The sequence below is a fragment of the Triticum aestivum genome, chromosome 6B (genome assembly GCF_018294505.1).
Source record: "Triticum aestivum cultivar Chinese Spring chromosome 6B, IWGSC CS RefSeq v2.1, whole genome shotgun sequence".
Taxonomy (NCBI): domain Eukaryota; kingdom Viridiplantae; phylum Streptophyta; class Magnoliopsida; order Poales; family Poaceae; genus Triticum; species Triticum aestivum.
Genome location: NC_057810.1, coordinates 50634233 through 50647061, shown reverse-complemented (window position 1 = coordinate 50647061; position 12829 = coordinate 50634233).

The window sequence follows — 12829 nt, the reverse complement described above, 5'->3', positions numbered from 1 at the left end:
GACCTTCATCACTCTATCTTTCTCTAAGTATATCTCGCTCCCTGCTATGAGTCTCTAGCTATGATTCTCCATGTGGAATCTCTTTCTCTCACACAAACACAAAACTTTGTTTCCCGGGGTCTCATTTCTCTCAACTATTCCCATGTGTGCCACTCGCAAACCCCTCATAGTATGATGTCTTTCGCTCCTTAGATATGAGAACCTACGACTCTTCCTCTTCAATATCTCTTTCTCACACACAAACACAAACTCTGTCTCCCAGGATCTCATATTTCTCCATTGTTCTCTTGTATGTCGCTCAAACACACCCTCTCTCCCTAGAGATATCTTGCGTTCCCTCATATGTCTTTCTAGCTATCCCTCTCGTTGTGAAATAACTTTCTCTCTCGCAGACACAAAACTCTGTCTCTCTAGATCTCATTTCTCTCTGATATCTGTTTGTATGTGACTCACGTGCACCCTCTCTCTATCTCTCTCACACCCACACATATAACCCAGCCTTCTGATCCACTCGACTCCCATCTCCAGCGCACACTAGCTAGCATCTTTATATTTCTATTTATCTGTTTCTCCATCAACCTTCTTTCTCGCCCTCACTCTTGATTCCTATCACGCACACTACATATGTTTCTCTCTACATGCAGTCAAGTGCCCTCTCACACACATATATAACTTCACCCTTTGAACCACCCGATGGTCATCTCCGACACCCAAACTAACGGATGTCTCCCTAGCTAGCATCTCCATCTCTGCATCTATCTGTAGTTTCTCCGTCAACATTTCTTTCTCGCACGGAGTCTTGCTTCCTATCACCCACACTATATATGTCTATCCATACATAAGCATTTATAGGTTGATCTCTTTTTCACAATTGTTGTGCCTCACCCCCTCTGCTCGCCACAGATGCATGCTCCAGCCCACGCCACTATCTCTTAAAGACAAAAACACATTCTCAATTGTCGGGCCTTCTTCCCTGCATTCTCACATGCATGCGTATTGTCATACCGATCCGTCTCTCCCATGTCGTTGATCTTAGGACTTATGTCTTCTTTCTTTTATCTCAATCATGCGCGCGCACACACACACACATCCCACGTATACATGTATACCTCTCACACATGCACGTTCAAGGTCTCTATGTCTCCATACGTAGTTAATTACCCTCAATCCTAATGCCACATCAAATCGTTCTCCTCTTTTGTGCACATAACTTCCGCCTGGATGGGCAAAACACACACTCACACTTAACAATCTCCCTCTAGCTACCCCCCCCCCCGCGCGCCTCCGACTTTTCCCCTATATCCCCGAAACCAATAAGACCATCCCTTTGTTTAATTCTTGCCTACATGCACCATCAATATGTAGTAGTCTTCCTTGGTGTCTCTCGAACAAACACGTTCTCTCGATGTCGACTCCTCTCACGCGCACACACCTTCTCTTCCCTCCCTACGGGCATTTTCTCTCTCGCACCCCATCGTTGGTGGCCTCTGCCATATACATCACCTCACACACACACACACACACACACACAAACACACACACACGCACGCCCCCCCCCCCACACACTTAGACTCCATCTCTCTCTCTCTCTCACACACACACACAAACTAAGACTCCATCTCTCTCTCCTCTCTCTCTCTCTCACACACACACACCACACACACACTAAGACTCCATCTCACACACACATGCTCTAGGCGGAGCATTTGTTCCTACCACCCTTCATCCAACCTTACCCATATGATAAACAATCACCTTTATTTACTTGCATAACATGGACAGATTCCACTTCACTTTAGTAGTCAGCAAACTTATCATCTGTACCCTTATAAAAAACGAGTTGGCGATGATGGTGTGCCTGCCATCTTGTAATACAGACCATATGATCTATATCTGACGGATAGGAAGCAAACTATGATAATTTTACAAAAGATACCCGCACCTCTCTCCACATCATTATCTCCCGCAACCTCATTGCTCAGCAATTAAAAAAGGGATAAGTCTCTGGAACAATCTAGCATGCATGATGGCCGCTGCCGCCTGCCGGCGCCGTCCATCCCCATGCCTCCGCCCATTCCGACCACCAGTCACCACCACGCTCCACTCCTCCTCGCCTTATCTCTCATCTTTCATTTTTCCAATGACATTCTTGAGATACCAGTTTTCCGATAAAATTTTCGCGATATCATTAGTTTTTACACATGGGGTTACTCCTGCATGGGTCAATCACAACAAGTGTTTTGTAAAAAAATGCGTATTGATGTTCCGTGCAATGCACAAGAATCTTTCTTGTAATTATATAACGCAAATCATGAGCAGGAAGTGACATTTTTTTGACACAACCACGTTAACATGGCCACGTAAATCACGAGCAGGAAGGAGAAGGGAAGCGGGCTGTGGAGTAACGTTTTTTACCACCATTTCTTAGGAAACTGAGTGCAATAATTGAGTAGTTTTGCAAACTACCATTACTACTACACCTGAAACGGTTCAAAACCTATACTCCCTTGCCAGCGCGCGCTTCCCGCGTGAAACGGTCAATGTTGCCGTGGAGTGTCAGTGCCGCATTAATGCCCGACCAGAGCGGTGCACGCGACTGCTCCGCGTCGAGACTGGCCATAGGCCCTGTTTGGATCCATGGGTTAGAGTTAGTTTGAGCTAGTTGGGGCTCAAATAGCCCTAAAGTATCCAAGCATGAGGGTTTAAATTGGAGCAAGTTGCACCGAACCCACCAAAAAAAATATCCCACCCAAGAGGTGCTAACTGGAGATAGTTCTCATTGGGACCACTGAAAAATCACTTTTCTCTCCATGAAGTGCATTTATTGTCAATCTAACCCTGTCACCCAAACACCTCTTTGGCTACAGTTAGTTTAGGGTTAGTCATGAGTTAGTCTAACCTCTAGCTAAGTTAGAGTATCAAACAGGAGCAGTATAGGACATGCAAGTTGCTCAAAGCATACAGGCAAATTCGTACGTGAAAGCATTTTTTTTCTTTTTGAAAATGGAAAGAAATTTTTTTAGAATGCCCTTGGCATGTTGCAAACATGTGATAGTTAACCGACCTCAATAGACGGCAGAAACGCCAGCCCGCCGCACTTTGATAGAGACGAGGAGGGAGAAGAGATATAGGCTGCTGGATTACTAGAGATAGGTGTCGCACGGAAGCCAAGAAATATGGTGATAGCGTGGGTTAGCCATGTACTAGTATGATGTAACTACACTGGGCTGCCGCGTTTCGTACTCTTCCAGTCCACTGTGGAGATGATTTGTTAATTTTATATCGCTGAATAATATTAAATATTATGAGTGCAGACACTCCACCACGAGGTTCCTTGCTCCTTCTCGGTCGTCCGGAATCTATGTTCTTCCACTTATTTTTTTACGTGAGCTTTGTTCATCCTTTTGCCAACATGCAAGACATCTAGCATCAAGGAGCACGTGTTATGGAACGATAGTTCCATCTATATGAAGAACACGTGGCACTGGAACTACGAGATGGACATGTACCCAGGAGTGGATGTACGAACCTGAGTAATGTATCACAGTAAGTGAAGTAGAAAGGCACAAATGGTATGAACATGCGTGGCATACAGGGTGTGTTTGGTTGCGTTCTCGTCTCAGCATAGTTGTTCCCTCTTCATGCATGCTCAACTCAACACCCCTCTTCATGCATGCCCTCTTCATGCATGCTTCTAGTGTATTTGTGCTAAACTAGTGTGGACTCATGCACCCTCCATACACTCTACCAAACACCCAAAAGTAGGTCGAGAAGAACTCTTGGGCGGCATTTGTCTCTTACTACGTACTACCACTAAATGTTGTACGTGCAATGCACGGTGATGTTATGGAGTACGTGCCTAAGTACTCTACTACTACTATATTAGTTGGAGGCACATATTAACTTTTATATTTGTTTACGTGTATGTCCTGAGACCTTCCAACTAGATGTGTCTTTCTCTCCAGGTCACACTTTGTATCGTTCATACCACTAAGTACTACTACGTCTGGTCTCCGACCCAGAAGTGGGAGAAGTGGAGACGCTCTACCACGTTGTTTTTTTATGCTGGGCTCTACCACGTTGTTCATGTCCCACTCCTTTGGCTGACTTGTGGGACATCCAGCACGTGCCATGTTTGGCACCCTTCGTCGTAAGAGTTAAAATGCTAGCATTCATTAGAAATAAAAAATAATTATAAATCGGCAGTGATACTATTTTGTTTGCAAACCAATCAGCAGTGATACTATACCACGCGGTTTCCTTGGTCCTCGATATCGAAAAGAATACTTCCATTCGCCAACATGTGGGACGTCGACCATCCTGGTCCACTTGCCATGCATGCAGAACTCCAAGGGAGAGTCACCTAGGTCGTCGTGCCGCAGTAACAATGACTAATGAGCCGTCAAATCACAAGCCCACTTCCCACTTTGAAGTTGCTCGGACGAAGGAACCATCATGACTTCGTTGAATTCCGCTTCTTGAAGAAAACTACTGTACCAGCAGTACTGCTAGATACAGTATTTACTCCAACAGAGGCCTCCTTTCATTCATAGGATAGGAATATGAAAATCATAGGAAGTGAGATGACATGCATCTCAATTCCTATAGAGAAAGAGATGCCATTTGATGCATAGGATAGGAATTTTTCCATTTAGTCTAGGCTAATGTACTGGTAATTTGCTCTAAAAACTATAGTAGTAACTAGTAGTACTGGTACATGCTCGTTCTCAGACACAGACACACACACTAACTACTAGTACTACTAATCCTCACATGCTGGCCAGACGCCGTCGTTCTCCTTCCCGGCTTTGATCTCCGCCGACCACTCCGCAGCAGCGCGTGCGTCCTTTTCTTTCTTGCGGCAGTGGGCCTCTCTTTTCTTGAGTGCTTTCTGACTTTTTCGCTCCCTCTGTGCGGCTTTGGTCGCCTCTTGCTCTACCGCCCATTCGGCCTTGGCATCTTCAAATTCCTCCCACATAGTTGTGAGGTCGCGAGCGGCGATGAACTCGGCACAGCGGGATGCCATCGCTTCCCTACCATTTTGTGTGCGTTCGTGGGCGGCGAGGAACTCAGCGCGGCGGGATGCCATCGCTGCCTTACCGGTTAGTGTGTGGCGCGGTGGCATGAACGACACTTGCTGAGAGCTCTGGGGTGGAGTGGCCGGACAACCGTATAGTGCATTGGTTTGTCAAGAGCTCAAGGACAGAAGACGAAGCAAATTAGGATTCCCCTTCAATCTTGGTCATTTATTACCGAGTAAAATGCATTGGCGATCATCGAACTTGTCTTGATAGCTCACTTTGATCATTGTATATGAGATATGGTGATTATACGGTCACTGGCTCAGTGTATAGCTCCATATTTGTATGGTTGACCAGTCAAACAGTCCGCATGCGCCTCATCGGCTCGTGTTCTTTATCTATCTACGTGGGCCTACCTGTGAATGGAGAAAGAAATACTGTAAAAACCAGAACTATGCGTATGTGGGGAATCAAACCACGGACTCGTCGCTGCAACGCACCCTCGTCAGCCAAATGAAAATGAAATACTTCGCGTCAGACACTCACGCTCACGCTGTCAAAGCATGCTAATGCATGCACATCGCCCTATAAATCAAAGTCCTTCTCATGGCGCAATGCAAACGGCGAGCCCATCACCTGCGCGCCCCGGCGGTGCCTGACATTACTGTTTAGACGTTTGATGGAGGCCTACGCGAACGACGAGCATGTATTCACCTGGCTCAACTCCAACGGTCATACTCGGACCGCCTTGCTCATGTATATCATCCATCACAACGACAATCTATAAAACAGCCTAAGCTAGAGAGGGTACTATGGTAGTATGGTACGGAGTATGTACTATCGTGAGCGACCGATATTACTGCCACTGCACACCGAAACCCCTTCCATCGCTAGTGCACGCTTCACGCCTGAAACGGTCACCATCTCTCCAGAATGTCAATGCTGCATTCACCGGACTTAACTGCAGGTGCAGTTGGTGTGTCACTGACATGCGGGCCAGACGCCTGTTGGGCCCACATGTCAGTAACCCAAACGCATCTGCAGTTAAGTCACTGAAGTAGTGTCCGCATTCACGCCCGACGAACCTACTCCGGCTAGTTGTCCATCCGTCTGCCGCGGCTCATTGCCATTCGCCCGCTATATTAACTTGAGCCCCAGCTCCCAGCCATAGCCAAAGACCCACACTTATTCTCCTCCGGTCCCTTCCTTCTGTCGGCACCACTTCAACCATGGCCTCCTGGCGCTCCAAAGCTCTCTTGGACATACTGTCGCAGGAGCAGACGAGGGACATCGGTGGCTCCGCTCCGGGCGCGCTCCAAAGCTCTCTTCGACGTACTATCGCAGGAGCAAATGAAGGAGATCGCCGGCACCCCCCGGGCCGCCCTCCGTCGCCACGACCACGAAGCCGACGCGCGTGCGCGGGCGCAGCCGGCAGCGAGGAAGAGTAGTACATGGTAGGTCGCCGCCGCTCTGGTTCCAGGAAGGCCACCGCTACTCCACTCAGTCGATGCCAAGCTTGGTGGGGTAAACATCGGTGGCCGATTAGCCGCTTGACAGCGACGTGGAGGCGGAAATATTCATAAGCTTGTGCTCCAGCCGGAGGAGGAGGTTATCGAGGCAGATGAGGAGGAGGCAACGGCAATGGTCGGCTTTCTCGGGTTCATGGCCGGACATGGTGGTCGGGCGCCGGCGATCGTTTAGATTAGGTTTACAGTAGGTTTAGTACGGTTTGAGCGAAATATGTAATGAATTTCGTCCAGTTTGTAGGAAAAGTTTTCGAAATGTAATGAATTTCATCCGGTTAATTTCATCCGGTTAATTTCATCCGGTTAATTTGAAATTTGCTTTGTTTGCACGAATTTCGTCCGGTTAGTTCATATATTTGTTGAAAGGTATGCGGGCAGCATCGGATGGCATCCACCAGTGTCGTCAGACAGATGCCGGTGTAAATTTGTGGGCCAGCGCTAGAGATGCCCTAACTATCATGCTTTAATCGCTAACAATCCTCCATTATTTGGCAGGGAACAGTTATCCCTCGATCAAAATTAGATCCGCGGTGTTTCGCACTCCTCCCGCGTAAGAGTGTAAACTCTTGCTTACATAAAAATGGAGCAAGTGGACGGCACTGTAGCACGTCATATCACTCGAACTAGACCGCCTAACGAGCGGGAAAGCACCGCCCTCGTCATTTTGTTCTGGATTTCTATCGATTGATCGCGCGAAAATGTTACGCTTCGCAAGTTCTAAAGGAAAAGGCGGCACACTTACGACTCGTACACGTCGCAACCCCGATAGTCCAGCTCGCACGCCGCTCACCAGAGGGGACACGCGTTATCTTGCAATTTCACTGACATGTGGGACCATAATTGAATAAACCGTCGATTCCTCAAAAAAGAATAAACCGTCGATAGCCGAAATCTAATCGCTCGGCGGGCGTCGGCTGAGAAGAGAGAAACGGGGGAGGGAGAAGAGATCGCCCTCCCGCCGTGCACGGACTCCAAGAAATATATGGTGATATTGTGAGGTGGGCCATGCTGGAGTCTGGACCGCTTCTAGAGCCCGCTCTCACCGCCCTGGCCCCTCAAGACGCCAGCTGCCCGCTGCATGCACATCAAGTAGTCCCCGCTTATGTGGAGGAGAGAGAGGCATTGACAAAGTCAAGGAGTAACAGTGGAGACAATAGCTTTCATCAAAAATAAACAACTAATACTCGTTGCTCGTCCTCTATATCGGAAAGAATACTTTCATTCGCCGACATGTGGGACGTCGACCATCCTGGTCCACCTGCCATGCACAAAATTATCCCGGTCTACCCCAGTCGTATCGCAGGCCCAACCTTTCCCACTGTAAGTTGTTCGGACGAAGGAACCATCAGGACTTCGTTGAATTCCTCTTCTTCAAGAAAAGTTACTATACCCGCAATACTGCTACCACACGCAAAGACTGGACGGCACTGTACCATGTCATATCACTGAAAACCACTAGGCCAAACTAGCCCGCCTAGGTCATCTATTTTGGAACGGAGGGAGTATGTCTCTCCACTGCTATGATTTTGTGTTGCACGTTCTCTGTACTTTTTCTATGATTTTCCTACCCTATTGTAACACCCCAAAAATTTAACCAGGTTTTAGTTATTAAAATTTTGCCAAGAGTTTAAAATTTTTGCCTGCAAGAATATATCTGTTGATTTCAAAACTTTTCTTTTAATATTAAGGAGTTTTTCCCAAGTGGATCCTTCGAAAACATATTGGACTTATTCTCCCTCTCATTTAAAAACATCCCTCAATCAGTAGATTTATTTATAAAATTATTTCACCCTGAGCTTTATTCATTAAATGACTTGTTTTAAAATTTGGAGCTCTTTTTGAACTACAACCATTTGATATATTTATCTAAAAATCCAACCAAAATTTGGAGATGTCATATGATGTTTTTAAATCACTTTTATACAAAAATATCTTTTATTCTTGAAATATTTTGAGCTCTACACCCAATTTTCTTCTCTGGTCCAGAGAGCAATTTTGCACTACAACCCTTTTAAATATTTGTTTCTAGCTTACACCAAAATTTTGGGATGTCAGTAGGAGCATACCATTTCATTATATGCAAAAATCCAGGGTTGTTCTTTGAAAATTTTGAGTGAAACAACCTCATCTTTATTCTGGCCCAACATGATGGTTTGTACAGCAACCACATTTTTTAGTTGCTCCTTTATCCATGATTCCTCTTCCTACTTGTAGTCCTCCATGTTAAACTCCTAAGTCCAGGAGCATGCAACCATTGGCACATTTTTGGTTCATGAAATAATGCCCTTCACCTCCTGTCCAGATTTGAAGTTCTGCAAAACTTGCACTAGCAGGTTTATGCTTTTCACTAACTAACCTCACCAACCTCTTGTGCCTCCAAAGAGACACTAATCTGGAAGAATTTGCCCCTCCAAGACCAGCCTAGATGCCTCTGGCATTTTATCAAACACCCTGTGGGCATGGATAGATTTGGCATGATTGTAAGTTTGTGTTGTGAACTTTCCCATCTGTCCAAACCAAGTTGTCTAGTAGCCTTCTATATGTCTCTAACCTAGGCTTGTGGATTTGCATTAGCTTCCTAGCAACTTGGCTCGCCCTGGCATTTCGTCGAACGAGTGCCGTGCACGCCCAGAGCGCGAGCAGAGCGCGCGTTTTGCACGTGCTCGCGCCCGAGCCAACTCACCCCCCCTGGATAAGTTTCCCCGAGCTCATCCAAATCCTCTCCCTCTCGCCACGTCACGCTAGAAGCCCCGACCGCCTCCGCGCCCCCTGCAGCGTAGCCAGCAAGCGGCTTGGCGGCACGCCTGTGGCCGCACCCACCACCGCCATGAGCAGCACCGCCCAAACCACCACAGCGCGCCAGCTCGCCTCCTTCGACAGTGGAGTGATCATCGTTAGCCCCTGGAGCTAGCCAGCCACCGCCACGTCGCTCTGCAGCACAGTAAGACGGTCGCACCCGCCACCGCCATGAGCAGCACCGCCCAAAACACCACAGCGCGCCAGCTCACCTCCTTCTACAGTGGATAGATCGTCGTTAGCCCCTGGAGCTAGCCAGCCGCCGCCACGTCGCTCTACAGCACAGTAAGGCGGTCGCCGGCGACCTTATCCGCGGCCACCGTCGGAACCGATCCCGAGCGCCTATATAAGGAGGCCCCGAGCACGTTCCGTTCGCAGGCGGCCTCAGTACACTCCTCCAGTTCCCCCATGGCAGCCAATCGACCCGAGGAGGCCGTCTTCCTCGTCTCCGCTAACTCCAGCCGCCGACGCTGTCTCGACCATTCCGGCGTCACCAAAGCCTCCCCCTCCCCACTCTCTTCACCAGGAGCTTCCTCTCCACCTCGTGAATCCATCCCCTTGCTCGATTTCGATCGGGACTCACTGCCGGAGAAAAACCACTTTGCCCGACGACCACCGTCCACTGTGAAGCTCGCCGCCGGCAGCTCCGTCCACCCCAGAGACCGTATCGACCACCGGAGTGACCGTCTCGATCCCCTGAACCCGCAGATGGCCTCCGTTTCCCGAACGGTGCCGCCATTCACCGGCGAACATCATCGGAGCTCCCGCCTCTGTTCGGCCAGAGGAAGGGGAGGGAGGGCGACTGGTCAAACATGACTAGTGGGCCCCCTGGACCCACTGTCAAGGACCCAGCCCCGCCACCAGGTGACTTAAGTGAAGACATGAAATCAAAAAGTACGTTTCCTCCGCTCCGAAAACGTATTCTTGTCTGAAACGTTTTCTTTTCTATTTTTATTTTAAAAACAGATTTTTGACCACAACTTTGACTGGCTTTATCTTTTTAAATATAACTCCAAATGAATTAATTCTTTTTCCTACCTCTCTCAAATATTGTCTAGTTTATTTTAGGAATTATTTGGAAAAATTTCAGAACAACTTTTTGTGCTGTTTTTATTTTGTGTGTTAATTCATTTATTTCTAAATAGGATTTTTGAAGAGAGGAAATATACTTCCAAAAGTTTTGAATTACACCCTGCCTTACCACACATTGAAGGCAAGCATTCTGAACCCCGGCATAATATTTTTGTGTGTTCGATGACACGTTTATAACATCACCTCACTTCGGAGAAACTTGTTATTTCATGTGACATGATCATATGCATGGGTGCATGTTATTGATTTCCATGCTGTTGGAAATGAACACACTTGTGATGATAATCACCCTCATGTGCCTTGCATGCATACCGGCAGGAACCCGGGAAAACCTCTGCCTTGGGTAGGCATGAGTTTGTCGCCGGTCTCCGTCGGGACGGTTGTGACACCCCAAAAATTTGGCCTTGTTTTATTAAATTAAAATTTTTGCCAGGATTTAAAACTTTGGATTTCTGAGCTCCTTTTTGATTTTTTTTAGTCATTTCCTTCCCTGTTATAATGAGTTTTCCAAAAAAAAAGGTTGTTGGACTTATTTAACCTCTCAAGAAAAACTTTCCTTTTATCAGTATAATTAATTAAATAATTAAGTTGCTTGATCTTTATTTTCTTGAAAATGGTTTTCAAGGTTAATTGACCATATTTGAACTACAACCATTTGATAGATTCACTTAAAGTTTCCACAAAAATTTGGAGATGTCATGTGATGTTTTTAAATCACTTTTATGCAAAAATATATTTCATTCACTAAATATTTTGAGCCCTACTCTCAATTTTTCTTCTCTGGTCCAGAATGCAGTTTGCACTACAACCTATTTAAGTATTCATTTAAAACTTCTACCAAAATTAAGGGAGGTCAGTAGGAGCCTATTATTCCACTTTGTGCAAAAATCCAAGGTTGTTCTTTGAAATTATTGAGTGAATCAACCTCATTTCCATTCTGGACCAACTTGAGGATTTGTACAGCAACCACCATTTTAGTTGCTCCTATACCCTTAATTATTTCTCCTACTTGTAGTCCCCCATGTTAAACCCTTAAGTCCAGGAGCATGCACCATTTAGATCACTTTTGGTTCATGGAATAATGCTATTTATTTCCTGTCCAGAAATGTAGTTTTGTAAAACTTGCACTAGCAAGTTTCCCCTTTTGTCCAACTAACCTCACCACTCTCTTTTGCATCTAAAGAGACCCCCATCTGGAGTTTTTGGCCACCCCAAGACCTGCCTAAGTGCATGTGGCATTTTGCCAAACACCTGGAGAGCATGACCAGTTCTGACATGAGTGTGGCATTGCACTGTGAACTTGCAACTCTGATCAAACCAGCATGTCCACTAGACTCCCCGTTGCTCCTAACCTCGATCTGGTAAACCCCACCCTCACCTGCGACCTGTAGCATGCCGCGGCATTGTGTTGAACATCTGGTGTGCGTGCACTGGACGCGCCCAGAGCGCGCCAATTGCAGCCACGCGCCCGAGCCGACACGCCGGCCCCACGGCTTTGGCTCGCTCTGCAGCACCACGCCACGCGCTCCCCTCCTCGCAGCAACGCGCCAAGCAGCCCCCGCCGCGCCCGGCAGGCCAAGAGCTAGCCGCCGCCGCCGCCCGACAGCCCTGCGCCGTGCAGCGCCGCCCAAGCCACCCCGGCTCGCCACCTGGCCCCTGGAGCAGTGCCCTCTCGTCCACTAGCTCTTGCCGTCATCCCCAGCCGCGCCACGTTGCCCTGCAAGCTACAGAGAGGAGGTTCGCCGGAGAGCTTATCCGGCCGCCGCGGAACCGACCTCCATCGCCTATTTAAGGAAGCCCCGAGCGTCTCCGAGCCCTCAGGTAGCCTCACGCTGTCTCACTAGCACCCCCATCGCCACCAATTGGAGGGGAGCAGGTCTTCGTCAACCTCTCCGGTCAGTTCGGCCACCGCCGCCTCCCGGCTCCGTTCGGCACAACCAGAGCTTCCCCCTCTCCAATCTCTTCACCAGAAGCCTTCTCTGCCTCCCCCGAACACTTCCCCCTACTCCATTTCGATCGAGAACCACCGCCGCCCCGAAACCACTTTTCCCCGTAGCTTCCCTCCGCCGAGGAGCTCGCCGCCGACAGCTCACGCCGTCCCCACCAACCCAGCGACTACCAGCAGGATCGCCCTCGATCCGCGGATCCATCCCCGCCCTCCAGAGGCCGCGAGGAGCCGCCGCTCGCCGGCGTTGGTCGTCGGAGTCCCGCCTCCGCTCGGGACAGAGGGAGAAGGAGGAGGGGCGGACTAGTCAAACCTGACTAGTGGGCCACATAGGACCCACTGTCAGTGACACCCTGCGCCGTCCACGTGGATAATTGGAGGCGTAAGGCCTAAAGTACGCCTCCTCTGTACCGAAAGCGTAATCTCGTCTGAACCGTTTTCTTTTCTGT